General features: G+C 36.9%; 1 protein-coding gene across 1 annotated transcript in view; it reads right to left on the reverse strand.

Annotated features, from left to right (window-relative positions):
- Window positions 1-14,102, reverse strand: part of LOC124805373 (protein transport protein Sec16A-like) — a 169,337-nt gene extending 155,235 nt beyond the window's left edge. Inside the window, exons 1-2 of the mRNA XM_047265931.1 lie at window positions 14,010-14,102; window positions 13,757-13,920 (exon numbers count right to left, since the gene is read on the reverse strand). The gene's annotated coding sequence lies outside the window, so the exon portion shown is untranslated. The remainder of the gene's footprint in view (window positions 1-13,756; window positions 13,921-14,009) is intronic.
- Between the last annotated feature and the right edge of the window lie 521 nt (window positions 14,103-14,623).

A 14,623-nucleotide genomic window follows, 5' to 3' on the forward strand; every position in this document is an offset into this window, starting at 1 on the left:
CCCGCACTGTGACCAATCGGAGGTTACTTTCTGAACCGCCCTCGTATTAAGCAAGGTTTGGGCGATGAACCAGAGCTGGTACCCAGCAAATTGTTCGAACTGATTAATTTGATTGATTCCTTTTGCACAAGGTTTTAATTGGGCTGAAATAAGAGCTCAGATAATGGCATCATTTGTATATGCACTCTTAAGATTCTGTGAGCAAAAACATGCAAAAAAAAACATGTTTTCTGGAAGGTTTTTGAAGCATGCCACTTCTGTATTTTCAGCTTGTATGAATCAGTTCAAACTTTGCATGAATGTATGTAAATGGATAAAATAAAAAGCATTTTTTTTTTCCTATAATCTTTATCCATCGTCAAGATACACTAGTTTACAGTCAAGCTAAATGTAGCACATAAAAAATCATTTTTATGTGAACTGAATGCATGGAAACAGTTTAAAATGAAACAAATACATAAAAATGCATTCTTATTATAAAATTGAAAACCTGCTTTCAAAAATCTAGCTTCATTCAGATTTTATATGCAAAAAACATCTTTTGTGAGGTTTTTTCATGTGTGCCATTTTCATGTTTCAAACGTGTGAATCAACTCAAATTTTGTAAGAAGGTAGACATATATAGTGTGTAATTCATTGTAGTTCTGTTGCTTTGTGAAAGCTACATCCACTGCCATGAAAATAATCAGTTTAAAGTTGCACAAAAGGTGCACGTAAAATCTTCAAAAACTACTATGCTATCATGTAGAACATTTATTTTTTGACAAAACATGATTATATTCATCAATTTTGTACAGGATTTAAAAGTTGATAGTATTTTGCCATGCATACATTGTTTTGCAGTTCTTCTCCTTACTTCAGCCAATCATAGTGACTAATTTGGATTTGTTGTTGCAACATTTCGTGGTAGAGTAAAAGCTAAACTAGAATGAAAAATGCTCCTATTGTAACACAAGAAAGATATAAATGACCTAGGCAGAGTTAGCAATGTAAAAGAAGGGAATTAGCGTTTTCACTTATCTGGCAGCTTCAGGAATTCAAATCAAAACATTTTGACATATCTGCATTTTTATGAGCTCATTTTTTATGAGCTATCCCTACTTTTCCAGGGCAAAGAGCTCTCTTTGCTGCGAGATGTTGGTACACATGCATCTTACAATTTATAATCTAAAGTCTCTGATCCTGTGTCCAAAATCCAAGAGATTCATCAGCCATAGTAAACAACGATAATATCATGTGGCTGAAGAGAATGTAATAGCTCTAGAAAGTTTTTGTGGAAGGATAAAATTCTGGAGATGGGTTTGCTCCTAGTGGGGATGCTAAAACAATTTTTTTTCTTTTTTTTTTTTTTAATTTCTGGTTGGAGGCAGCTAATCTTTTTCTCTGAGGAGATCATTTCTTCCCCACACCTATCCCTTGTTACATGTTTGGTGAGGGGTGTAAGAACAAATAGACACAAATTTGTGTGTGTCTAGAGAGTGCATTCACAATAAGAAGAACCCAAGAGTGGGGGTGCACCTGTAATAGTAAGTGTCTCAGAGTAGTGATGCATGCATCCCAAACTTAAACACATTGTGTCACACTGCACAATACAACAAATGCCATTTTGGATGATATGAAAGCATGTGTCATGTAATACAACATGACATTATGTATCACGTCATTTTATTCACATGATGCATTACATTACATGACACGGAAGCTAATACTAAGAAGTAACAAAATGTGAATATTTCAAGATTTTTTGATTTAAATGTCTTTGAAGCTGCCCAATACCTCAAAAAGCTAGTTCCCTTCTTTTACATCTGTCCAGGGACATATTCACATTATTTTTTAGCTATGAGAGGAGCATTTTTCATTCTGTTGAAAAGTATAGCCATGTTTGTTTTCAGACATCCAGTCCATAATGTTGTAAATGAAGCAGCAGACTCAACGTAAGTCATCAGAAACTTTGGATGGCGTTCTACTGGCAATAAGTCATCAAAATAATATGGATTTTCTACAGCACTACATTCCAATTTGTTGTTCTGATCAAAACATACACACACACAAAAAGACAATTTTAAAATCACAAAGCTAATGTGGATATCAAGTTGGGACTTGACTAACTTTATTTTGTAACATGTGGCAATATTACAAAACAAATAAATCATTAGTATAAACAACATCTCTGTGTCAAGCTGAGAAATTTTCCCTACTCCATTTATTTCTAATAATATTTCATTCCAGAAAAATGTTAATTTCATGGAGGGCAAACAGATCAATGCACTTTCATAAAAAAATTCAAGATAAATGAAACTAACCGATAGAAAATGCAAAATTTCTGATGCCACAATGAAGATAAGTGGACCGAATAAAAAGCTGATCCAAGAATAATGAGGAGATGATGTTGCTTTCTTGCCTCAACCTACTGCTTGACAATCAGGCAGCCTTCTTCTGATGAATTTTATGACTAGAGTGTATGAAAATGTTCATACTAAAAATGGACATATTTGCAAGAAGTCATTATCATCCAGCTGCAATCTCAAAATCTTATGAAATACTTGTTACATAAGGAAAACTTCAAGATAAATGTATTAATGTGTAGGGACTTAGTATCTATCAATATTCATTGTACACGCATCGACTTTAGAGTAACTAGTTTTCTTTGGTGTGATGTTTCATCTTCACTATGAAAGAGTGATTTAGTCTGTTCTTTGTATCTGACTTTACTAATGTGCCTGTACGCTAGATTGCACCAACTATAATAAAGTATCAAAATTTCATTCTCTCATCCACAAGTGTCATTCTGGATACCCAGTCACACCGATGTCCTACAAATGCTTGACTAGCTGATTGAAACCTGAACAATGGCTATGCATTTATTTATTTATTTGTCCATATAAATCTCTTTTTAAGTACATATATTGTACACAGGATATTGGACAGAAAACATTTTTTGGCTATTGGATTTTCTGCAGCTCACTTGTTTCATTATTCTTATAATTGCCTTTTGTTTCTTGAAAACTGTTCTGGCCTGATGTACATTTCCCCAGAAAATGATACCGTACTTCAGTATTGAATGTACACGAGCAAAGTATACAGCCCTAACTGTTACTGCACTAGTACTGCTGCAGAGAATTCTTACCACATAGCTCATTTTTGCTAGTTTTGAATTTAGGGCTGTGATATGAGTGTTCCATTTAAGATTTTCCTGGATATGAATCCCAAGAAATTTAGATTCATTGACAGAACTAATGTTTTGGTTATCTATACATATTACAGGTTGTGCCGGATTTTTATTTTGATCAGTGTGGAAATTCATTAGTACAGTTTTTTGGGGATTAACTATTAGCCTGTTTCTGTAAACCATTCAGACACTCCTTTTGTAATATCTTTTGCAGATGCAGTAAGATTTTCTTCATTATTCCCTTCAATCAATAGACTGGTGTCATCTGCAAACAGTACTGGTTCAGAATCCCTAACGTGTGATGGGAAATCATTAATGTAGACCAAAAAAAGAAAGGGACCTAAAATGGAGCCCTGTGGAACACCATGAGTTAGTCCACATGGTTCTGAAACGTGTACATGGAGTTCATTTCCTTCTGTGTACTTAATTTCAGTTACCTGAGAACGATATTCCAAATATGATTTGATCCACTGATTTGGCACACCTCTTACACCATACCATTCGAGCTTCCTCAGGAGTATAGAATGATCAATCACATCAAAAGCTTTTGTTAGGTCCAAGAATAACTCTGAGATATTTCTGTGGTTGTCCACTGCATTTAAGACATGGTTTATCAGATTGAAAGTGGCAGTTTCAATTGATCTCCGTGGTCTGAAGCCATGTTGACATCCAGAAATAATATTATTCTTGTCGAAGAATGTAATTAGTTTTGAAAGGAACACTTTTTCAATAATTTTCGAAAACCTTGACAATAGAGACACAGGCCTATAGTTACCCATACATTGATGATCACTTTTTTTATATAGGGGTATTACTTTTGCCATTTTCAGTTGCTGAGGGAAGACACCACATGATAAGGATGAATTGCATATGTCCAATAAAGGTGAAAGTATTTGTCTTGCTGTTATTTCATAATATAATCTGGAATATCATCAATACCAGTTGAATACTTACTCTTCAGTGAATTAATGGTATTTAGGAGCCCTGTTGGGCTTACTGGACTGAGGAACATGGCTATATTATTTATTTCAATAGATGAAAGTTCTTTCCATGTTGTATTAGGTGGATTTCCAAATTTTTCCTTCACTAATTTCCCAGCAACAGTTGCATAGTAAGAATTGAAACTATTTGCAACTTCCCTAGGGCCAGTGACATTCTTGCCATCATGTGATATCACAATATTTTTGTGAGTTGTCTTCTTCCCAGTAAGATCCTGTACAGCTTTCCACATGGACTTAGTTTTATTGGATGACTTCATAAAATATTTGTCATTTTCCTTAATTTTTGCCTCCTTTATGATGTGTTTCAAAACTAGCTTGTATTTTTTGAAATAATTAATAAATTCTGGACTGCTGTTAGTTTTTGACTGCAGAAAAAGTTCCCGCTTCCTTTTACAAGATACTCTGATGCCTGATGTAATCCAGTTTCTGAATCTATCAGTGCTCTTGGAAATAACTTTCCTTTGTGGAAAAGCTATGTCAAAGTTATGCTTGAAAATGTTCAAAAAAATGTTCCATCTTTTTGTTAGTATTAGAGGTATCATATACTTCTCTCCAAGATTGTTCACTGATTAGGTACTGGAAGCATTCAATATTTTTCCCACTATAAATCCTTTTAAGGATAACATTTTCTATACTGGTCGAAATGTGATTTACAGGTATGGTCAGTAATTGCGAAAGGTGGTCACTATAGCCGGTATCAAAGTTTTCTGATGTACACTTGTCCATGTTTACACATACCTGATCAAGGAGAGTGACACTAGTTTTAGTTACATGTGTTGGAGAGCTAACAGTAAGACAAAGATTGTAGGCTTTTATAATATTTAAAAATGTTTCCCTGTGAGGGCTATGGCTCAGAAAGTCAATATTAAAATCACCACATAGTACCACTGTCTTCCCAGTTGTCTTAAGTTTGCCTAAAGCAAGGTCCATTAACTGATATATATGAGGTGAGCTCCTTAACAGATAGCTCTCCACTTGATGAAATAGTTACCACATATGATGGCACTGCAGTAGGTTGCAGCAGTGTAATAAATAGAACACATGGTGCAGTCACAAATGGTTATGAAGTACATGGAATGGCAACAGGATGAGAAGGAACATTGCTTGAACAGAATTTTGTTGGTTTATGGGAAATGGTACATAATTTATTTTGTATTATGTGGGAAGAATATTGTAATTCAGTTGTAACCCCACAAAGTTGCAGTTCTGGTATTGTTTGGTTCATCCCAGGTCAGTTTGGTATCGTGGGATCAAGTGTAATTCCTTTCAGATTTCTATACATATCAATAGCTCCTTGGCTGCCTAAAGTGGCAAGGGTAAACTGCCTACAAACCATGGATAATTGCCATAAGTAAAGTAGTAGTAAGAGTGACTGTGTGAAATGACATAAAACGAGACTCATTTATCACTATAAACCCTTTAGTGGAGAGAGGGTAATTCACATGAAAAGTGTGGCAATTGTTTTAAGAGTAATTAAATGTGTGTAATATGAAAGTTTCCACTCAGGAATGTGTGTAATATGAAAGTTTCCACTCAGGAATTCATTAATAAACAAGTGACAGCTGAGCAAGCACACCATAAATTGATCCACTGTTTACAGCGTAGTCATTGGAGTCAACTATTCACACTTCCAGTGCCTCTGAGAATATCTGACACAGAGGAGACAAAACTTCAGGCACAAAAACATGCTCCAAGACCATGGACTAATTCCCAGAAAACCATAGTCACCAAGTATATTATCAACAACCTTTTAAGGTTGGAAAGGCTGTCAGAGTGGTAGCATCTGGTAGAGTGATTTGTAAATAGCAAGATCGAAATCGCATGTATCATGTTCAGTATTCGAAATGATACTAACCACAGTTTTGAAAAGAAGGAAGGAAGGAAGAATATTTAGAGTTTAATGTCTCATCAACAGTGAGGTCATCAGAGATGAAGTGCAAGCTTGGGGTAAGGAAGGATGGGGCAGGAAATTGGCCATGTTCTTTCAAAGGAACCACCATAAGTGATTTAGGGAAATCACAGAAAATTTGAATCAGGATGGTTGGACGGGTACCTGAACCATCGTCCTACCAAATGCGAGTGCAGTGTGCTGACCATTCATCACCTCAATCATCCAGTCTGAAGAGATGAAATTTTAATTGTGATGGGGCAATGGAAATTGATAGTAGGAAAAAGAAGAGAAGGGAAAAATAGTAGCAAACAGTGGCTCTGGGGAAGGAATGTAAGAGCAACCACATGCTTGAATATTGCACACAATATAATTATTCATTGCTAGCACTTGGTTTAATAAACATGTAAGAAGGTTGTACAGGGTGAGTCACTAATTATTGCCACCAAGAATAACTCCAAATTTGTATATATTGTTCTTCAAAATCACTCACGTTGGAGAGTGTAACCAAAATGATTGCTCCTTAGGAAACAAGTGATAATGAAGATTTTCTGTTTCTGACATGTCCTACATTACATATACATTTACTGTACACAATGTAATCCCATGGGATCAAATGAAACTAAATTAAATTCGATTCATGAGTAGAGTACAATATACTATAAAACAGGTCTAGCAGGGATTTCAAGTTTCTTGTTTTTTTTTCTATTTTTTCAATACTTGAAAAAGTTATAATGAAATTTTATGTACCTGTAGCAAAACACATTTCTAAATATACATATTATAATCATACCAGACAAAATATTATTCTACTTAAAAGAACATAATGGATACTGGAGCTCTGTAGGTTGTCTAGAACTGGCATCAGTTGGCCATATGAGCCTGCCCCACTGACGTAACACATGGCTATAAAGTAGTTTGTATGTGACTGTAACTTGTATGGAATCAGCACACTAAGATTCTGAGTCAACATGGAGACATGGCCGAATGCTAGAAATGAGTTATTATATTTGAACATTTCCACGACCACAACATGAATGAAGTTGTCCAATTTCTTGGTGCATCAATGAGGACCGTCTAACATGTCCATATGGAATTAGATACCACTCACAGTAATGTAACACAGTGTAAGAACAGTTGTAAAAAGATCCTAACAAACAGTGCCTGAGGCAGATATCATGGCAGTCAGACTCAAACCCAATAGGAATAGCTGCTGACGGTGAATACAGGTCCACCTCAACCAGTTTCCAAGCAAACCCTGCAAAGGGAACTGTATTCAATGGGCACTTGGAACTGAGTACTTCACAAAACGCCACTGATCAGAGTGGCACAAAAAACTGTGTATCTGCAATGGGCCAAACAATGCTGAAAGTGGACATCAGCTGACTGGAGTTATGTATTGTGGTCTGACAACTCACAAATTTGTCTCTTTTCTAATGATGTAAGGCATGGAGTGCATCAACAGTCTCATGAAGCATCTAACCAATAGTGTGTGGAGAGTGCAGTTCTAGCCAGAGTTTTTTTTACATTGTTTTGGGGGTATTTTTTGTAACATGACTTTGGACAAATACAGGTTATCCTGAAAATGAGCCAGAATGTTTATTTCAAATTCTCACTCGTCAGAGAGTGGCTTCAGCTTGACATGGCAATATCTGAAAGAAATTGTGTACTCTCTTCCTTAATTAACTGAGACACTTATTAAAGGTAGTGGTGGCATTGCATGGTATTAGTGTGATGTCTCCTGGAGGAAGGGGGCAAGGGGTAGGGAATTACTTTTTGTCCTGTGTGTATCTGGTTGGTTCAAAAGTTCGTAGCGTTTTTGTTTTGCATGTTGGTGTTCTGGTTATTATGGTTTTATTTATTGATTGGCAATTTTTAGTTGTAGTTCACTGTTGCTATATGAGTTTACACATTGTCATTTGGAGATAGAGAATGGAGCTGTGGATGTAAGAAAATGAAGTGCCAAGTGGAGAAATCGGAACATTTCTGAGATATTCTTCTGTTTGGGTTAAGTAGAGGGGTGACAGCAGTGGAGACAGCCAGAAACATCTGAGCCTTGTGTGGGGATAATGCCATAGGGCAGACCACAGCAAGAAAGTGACGTTCACATTTTAAGTAGGATCTTTTTTGACATTAGTGACTTTCTACTTCCAGGAAGACCATCGGGGTTTGATGAAGAGCACTTAAAAGTATTAATCCACAATTGTCCATGTCATTATACTTGAGAAATGGCAAATGTGATGAGCTGTGATTATTGAACCATTGTGCAATATCTGAGATTAAAAAAGCGGGTGTCTGTGTATCGCATGCTCTAAGCCCAAAGCACAAAAGTAAATGGATGGCCATATATATATATATCTCTGCTTGCTCATCATCAATTGGCTCATGAACAACACTGACAATTTCTATCCTGTATCATTACTGGTGCCTAAAAATGGTATCCATATGCTAACAGAAGGAAAAGAAAGGAATGGTTGAGGCCAAACAAAGCAACAACTCCCAATACAAAGATCTGCATATCCACAAAAGATAATACGTTTGTTTGTGTGGCCATCTTCTGCAGCAGCTGTTAAAATCTGTTATTGTAGGTTATCTGTCTAGAGCTGACTGCAGTATAATCAAAGAGAATTACACCAGACACATTTCGCTTTTATTTATAAAGCACTTTCTGTGGTTATTGGTGTTTCTTTACATATTCTGCTCCTTACCTCCTTGCTAGCAATGGTTGGCACCGAAAGGCTTCGTTTCAAATTTGCACTTGGCAGTTTTTCGCCACTCTACAGTATTTCCTACGCTTAAACTGTTTCTCATTCAGCACTTCCACAGCATTTATGTCAAGAAAAGGCTTTTAATAACCATAAAATGGTTAATATAATTACAATAATTTGTTTACATTTACAGGTATTGGTCGGAAGAGTGCTTCTGTGTGACTTCTCATGGCCTCCCAACCTCAACTGATGAATCCGCACATGGGCTGAGGCCAAAGTTGGAGGGTAATAATTTGATTATAAATTTACATATTGCTGCTAGAAAACACTAGACTCTGAGGCCTAAGTTGGAGGGTAATAATTTGATTATAAATTTACATAGTGCTGTTAGAAAACACTAGACTCTGATTACAGACAAATCTAATGGTTTCCCAGCTGTCTAACACGAACCACAAAATTATTTTCATTGTTACGGTTGATATGTTGGAACTTTTGGGATCACTATTGTTATTTTTCCAAATATACTGACCATTCCATGGTATATACACGTCATGTTAGGCACAGTCACATCGTCTGTTACAAAATTGATTGATTTATTTATTTTTATTGTTGTAAAGACCTCAGAGATCATCTGATGCATTACAAAAGTCAATATTACATAGTATAAATGTTACACAAATAATTACAAAAACAAGAAAAATATTACACAATATAAATATTACACAAATAATCATGGTACCTTCACACAAAAACAAAACAGAGAAACTTCTGGTACAAATCGATATTGCATAGTAAATTTTGCCAATTACAGACTTACTCATATACAGAAGCATATAAAAACTGCCTCCCTTAAAACTTCATCAGTTTCATAAATGCTGAGCTCAAGAAGAAATTCTTTTACTTTTATTTTAATTGTTGAATTGGAAGATCCCTGATATGTTGGGGTATGGCATTTAAAAATTTTATGGACTTGTATACGAAGCACTTTTGTGTTTTTTTATAGTTACTTCGGAAAGAAACTAGGTCCTGCTTGTTTCTTGTGTTATAATTATGTCGCATGTCATACTGTTGATAACTCAGATAGTTTTCCTTAATATGCATTACACACTGTAGTATAAATATTGACTGCAGGGTCATAATCTGTAATTTTTTAAAGCTTGGTCTACAGTGAGCTCTGGGTGCCAAGCTACATATCAGTCTTATTGCCTTCTTTTGTAGTTTGAAGACATTAGCTGCCTTGCTTTGATGTCCCCACAGTATTGTACCATAGGAAATGTGACTGTCTATTAAAGCTCTCTCATTTGGGGCTTATAATGCCAAATGCTGACACACACACACAAAGTTGGTTTCCCTCAAAACAAGATCTACCAGCATTAAAATCACAGGCGAACGGCACTGCTCTCGTTCTATACTACTGATTTTGTTTGATATTGCCTAATGTAAGTTATTGTAGAGCACCAACACCTTTAAATCAAAACTGAGATGATAATTAGAACATTACGAGAACTTGCGATGAGGTGTTATCTACGAGGGTGCACTGAAAAGTAATGTCTCCAAATTTTTTATGTGAAAACTCTTAAAGATTTTTAAATGCCGGTCTGTTTACATTTTTGCAGCTCTCTACCGCCAGAGAGCTCTTAAGTGTAGCGTGTAGCATTGCGGCGTTTAACGTTAATGTGTCGATTCCTGAGAAACAGCGTGCTGTAATCGAATTTCGAATTTGAAGAGTCCGTCCACACATAGCGCACCTCCTTCAGTACGGCAATGCCTAATCACTTACGAGCGCTACCAATCTGCAACAGTCCGACGCCTTGGGTTCATTGTCATCGATCATCCTCCATATAGTCTCGACTTGGCCCCATACGATTTACATATGTTTCCAAAACTTAAGGAACGCCTTGATAGTGAAGAAGTGGCGCAAACAGAGGCGAGGTTGTCCTCCGTCAATAACGTCAAACATTCTACAATGTCGGTATCAACAAATTGGTATCTTGTTGGAAGAAATGTGTTCGTCATCAGGGTTACTGTGTTGAGAAATATGTAGACATGAAGAATAAAGACGTAGAATGTTGATATCGTTTGCTTTACCTAAAAAGCTTTAAGACTTTTACATAAAAAATTCTGAGGCATTACTTTTCAGCGCACCCTCGTATGTTGTTGAATATGGTGATCGCTTTTTGGATAGCTTTGCTACCTCTCTACAATGGGCTTCCGGGTTCTATTCCCGGCCGGATCGTGATTTTCTCCGTTTGGAACTGAGCGTGTGTGTGTTGTCATCGTCATCGGCACAAGTCGCCAACGTTATATCAAATAAGACATGCACCAGGCAGCGGAGCAACCCAGATGGAATTTTCGGCCAATAATGACATATGCACATTTCTTTTTTTCTTCAGAACTTAATATCTCCGGCCGGCCGAAGTGGCCGTGCGGTTAAAGGCGCTGCAGTCTGGAACCGCAAGACCGCTACGTTCGCAGGTTCGAATCCTGCCTCGGGCATGGATGTTTGTGATGTCCTTAGGTTAGTTAGGTTTAACTAGTTCTAAGTTCTAGGGGACTAATGACCTCAGCAGTTGAGTCCCATAGTGCTCAGAGCCATTTGAACTTAATATCTCCCTTATCGTATTTCTTACTGCATATTTAAAGTTACTGATTTGAACACACTAGTTGGAAATCACATCTTGCTTTTTAATTTTACGCGCTGGGAAACGGAACATGTTGATGTTGTCAGATTTATAACATTGTAATTATCTATTACTGTATATCATAGATGTTCTACATCTACGTCAACATTTATACTTTGCAAACCACTGTGACGTGTATGGCGGAGGGTACGCCCCAATGTAACAGTTATTAGGGTTTTTCTCGTTTTCTGCCGTCCTGTTATTGCCACGTGTCATATGGTGAAAACTTGAGTTATTGGTAATTTATAATGTTTCTTTAAATCTTAGTAGGTACTCACTTTTTGTGCTTTTTCGACAAGACAATGAAACCTAATTTAAACGTTTTCTAGACGTTACTTGCTAAAATTAAAAATTTAACGCTTAACTTTCTACTTACTCCTGACCTCAAGACTAACAATACGCGACAGTTTGTATTAACAAGAATTTATACAGAAATACCTGTAATCGCATCTTTTAAAAAAGAAAAAAAAAGTACGCCTACACCCTTCATACTGCAATTTTTGGCGGGAAGCATAATGATAACAGTATTGGAAAGGCTATAAGGGAAAGAATACAAGCAGGAAACAGAGCTTACTTTGCAAATATGCAGCTTTTCAGAAGTAGCCTTGTTACAAGAAAAACTAAACTGCTAATATATAATTCCCTAGTCCGCCCAGTTATCACATACGGCTCAGAGGTATGGACGTTGACAGAACACGATAAAAATGCTCTAGAAGCATTGAGCGGAAAATACTACGCAAAATCTATGGGCCAATAAGGGAGGAAGAAGGCTGGAGAATACGCTACAATGCCGAATTACAAGAGTTAATACAAGGCAGGGACATAGTAAAATTTGTGAAATCACAGCGAATACGATGGCTAGGACACTTGGAGAGAATGGCAGAGGATAGAATTCCAAAGAAAATGATGAAAGGTATGATCCATTCAGTTAGGCGAAAAGGGAGACCTAGAAGAAGATGGATCGATGAGGTAATAATGGATATCAGCAATATGGGAGTCCGGGGGTAGAAAAGAGCAGCAAATAACCGAGAAGTGCTACCGTATTTGGTGCTGCTGAAACATTTTCGTAACAAAGGTTTTTATTATATAGGTCTCGGTCTAATGATTTTTATCTTTAATTAGTATGTGAAAATGTGACACGATAACAAATACAGCTTCGCGTCAAGTACAATAAAAAATGAGCATTAAAAACTAAAATGCCGAATATGGCAGGTACATTTTTTGGGCACTACCGTACTGCTTTCAAAAAGATACGTAATTTTCATGTGATGTGCACGAATAAAATCGAATACAGATTTACTTACACTAGTAGTCTATATTTCGTTTTTGATGAGCTTAGTTACGAGCAGGTACCGTAACAGCGTTACATGAGAAAATGTGGGAAATCAAAGCATTGTCACCGGTCAATTGTATTTCGATTGTCGTATTTGAAACAAATTGCTACTATCAATAGAAAACAGACTGCTTTTTAGTGGCGTATTACATTCGCAGGGTAGAAGAGATCATCCATGTAGACTCAAGACACAAAGAAAGCAAACGGCAATTTCTCGCACTTTGTGCGTCTTTAAAAAAAGGGAGATAATACATAGTTACCGTAGACAGTTATGTTCCATTCTCAGCATGTTGCCACATTTTTCACTAAGGCAGTGTATTACAATTGAAAAACTACACGTACCCATTATTGCAATGGTCGTAATTATGACCCATGGAACATATAAATAATGAAACTATAGTAAACTAAACTTATCTAAGGTTCTGTTTAATTAGTTGATGCATAATAACCATACCCAGAAGTCCTAGTATTAGAATCATTTTCCTCGTGCTCACATGTGTAATATGGATAACGAAATTTTCTCTTTATATTCAACTAATTCTGAGCCCCAAAAATTTAAGTGAAATCATTATGCAATGTGGGGTTATGCTAATATTCGTGTGTCATCCAGGAAAGGCGCATCCACAGTGAATTGGCAATGGAGCTAAAACAAAAAATACTCAGCCAAGGCAGCCAGTTAATAAATCAAATATCTAGTCGCAGTTATTAAAAACAATAATACGTGGAAATATGTAAAGTGTTCACAGTACGATTTAACCACATTATCGTAGCGACAAAAGTAAATTACTGCCTTCATTTCTTATGTTTGCTCGATTCAAGATACCAATCGTTCAATAAAATGCCACTGAGAAGCCCATCAGCACTGACAGATAATAAGGCCAACCAGTTCATAGCAATAATCGGTAGAATGAGCAATGCCAATAAAATCAGCTCTTATGGATAATACGGTATGAAACTAATCTACGCAACAACTCACCGCTGCTCTGAAGTACTGGCGCCGTAAAATATTTGACTTTGCAGCCGAGGAGACGATCTCTAGACGAAAAGCATACGCAGCTGTACGCATATACTGACTGCAGTGCTCGGAATGTGAAAGTGTCGACGTGGCACGGCCAGCTGGTACACACGTCACCTTATTTTCTGTTTTGTGAACATGGAGTAAGCTATTAGAGATTTCGAATGACAAAACGAAGGCGGTCAGCAGTTAGCAATGTCAAATATTTTTATACCACGAAAGAAGACGATGGAGGGCGGAGACGTTCCGTTTACTTTCATCAGTTTCAACTACATAGATCCAACCCAGTATTGACCACTTGCAGCCCTTCTCTTTGGCCGAAAACAAACGTATAAACAGCTACATACAGCTAACACTACGTACATTTCAAGAGGGGCATATCGTAATTGTTATCGCGCCATATGCTGAAGAGTTGGCCTCGCTTCCAGGACGCTTTTGGAGTACGACGCGGTAGTAAGTTTACTGTACTATATTCTGGATAGTTAGAAATTTCGCATTCCATGTAGTAATGACTTTGGGCATAAAACGAGTGTGATGGAAGACAGATATCGCAGACGACCTGTTCTGATATGTAGGCAATAAAAAATTCACTTTAATGAAGTAACTCGCACAGTGCCCTCCAGCATGGTTCCGAAAACATCGATCATCTAGAAGCCAGCACGCACTTTTCTCACGTGACATACTGAAAGCCATGAATCAAGTTAGCATAGTCTGTGGGATCGAAATAATGCAAAGAACCTGTCAGTTACATTGCTTACAAAATACAGAGCTCCAGCAGGGAAATTTTGTGTTTTTCTGAATAAGTTGCAAACACTTTTGGGCAAACTT

This window comes from Schistocerca piceifrons, chromosome 7 (genome assembly GCF_021461385.2).
Source record: "Schistocerca piceifrons isolate TAMUIC-IGC-003096 chromosome 7, iqSchPice1.1, whole genome shotgun sequence".
NCBI lineage: Eukaryota > Metazoa > Arthropoda > Insecta > Orthoptera > Acrididae > Schistocerca > Schistocerca piceifrons.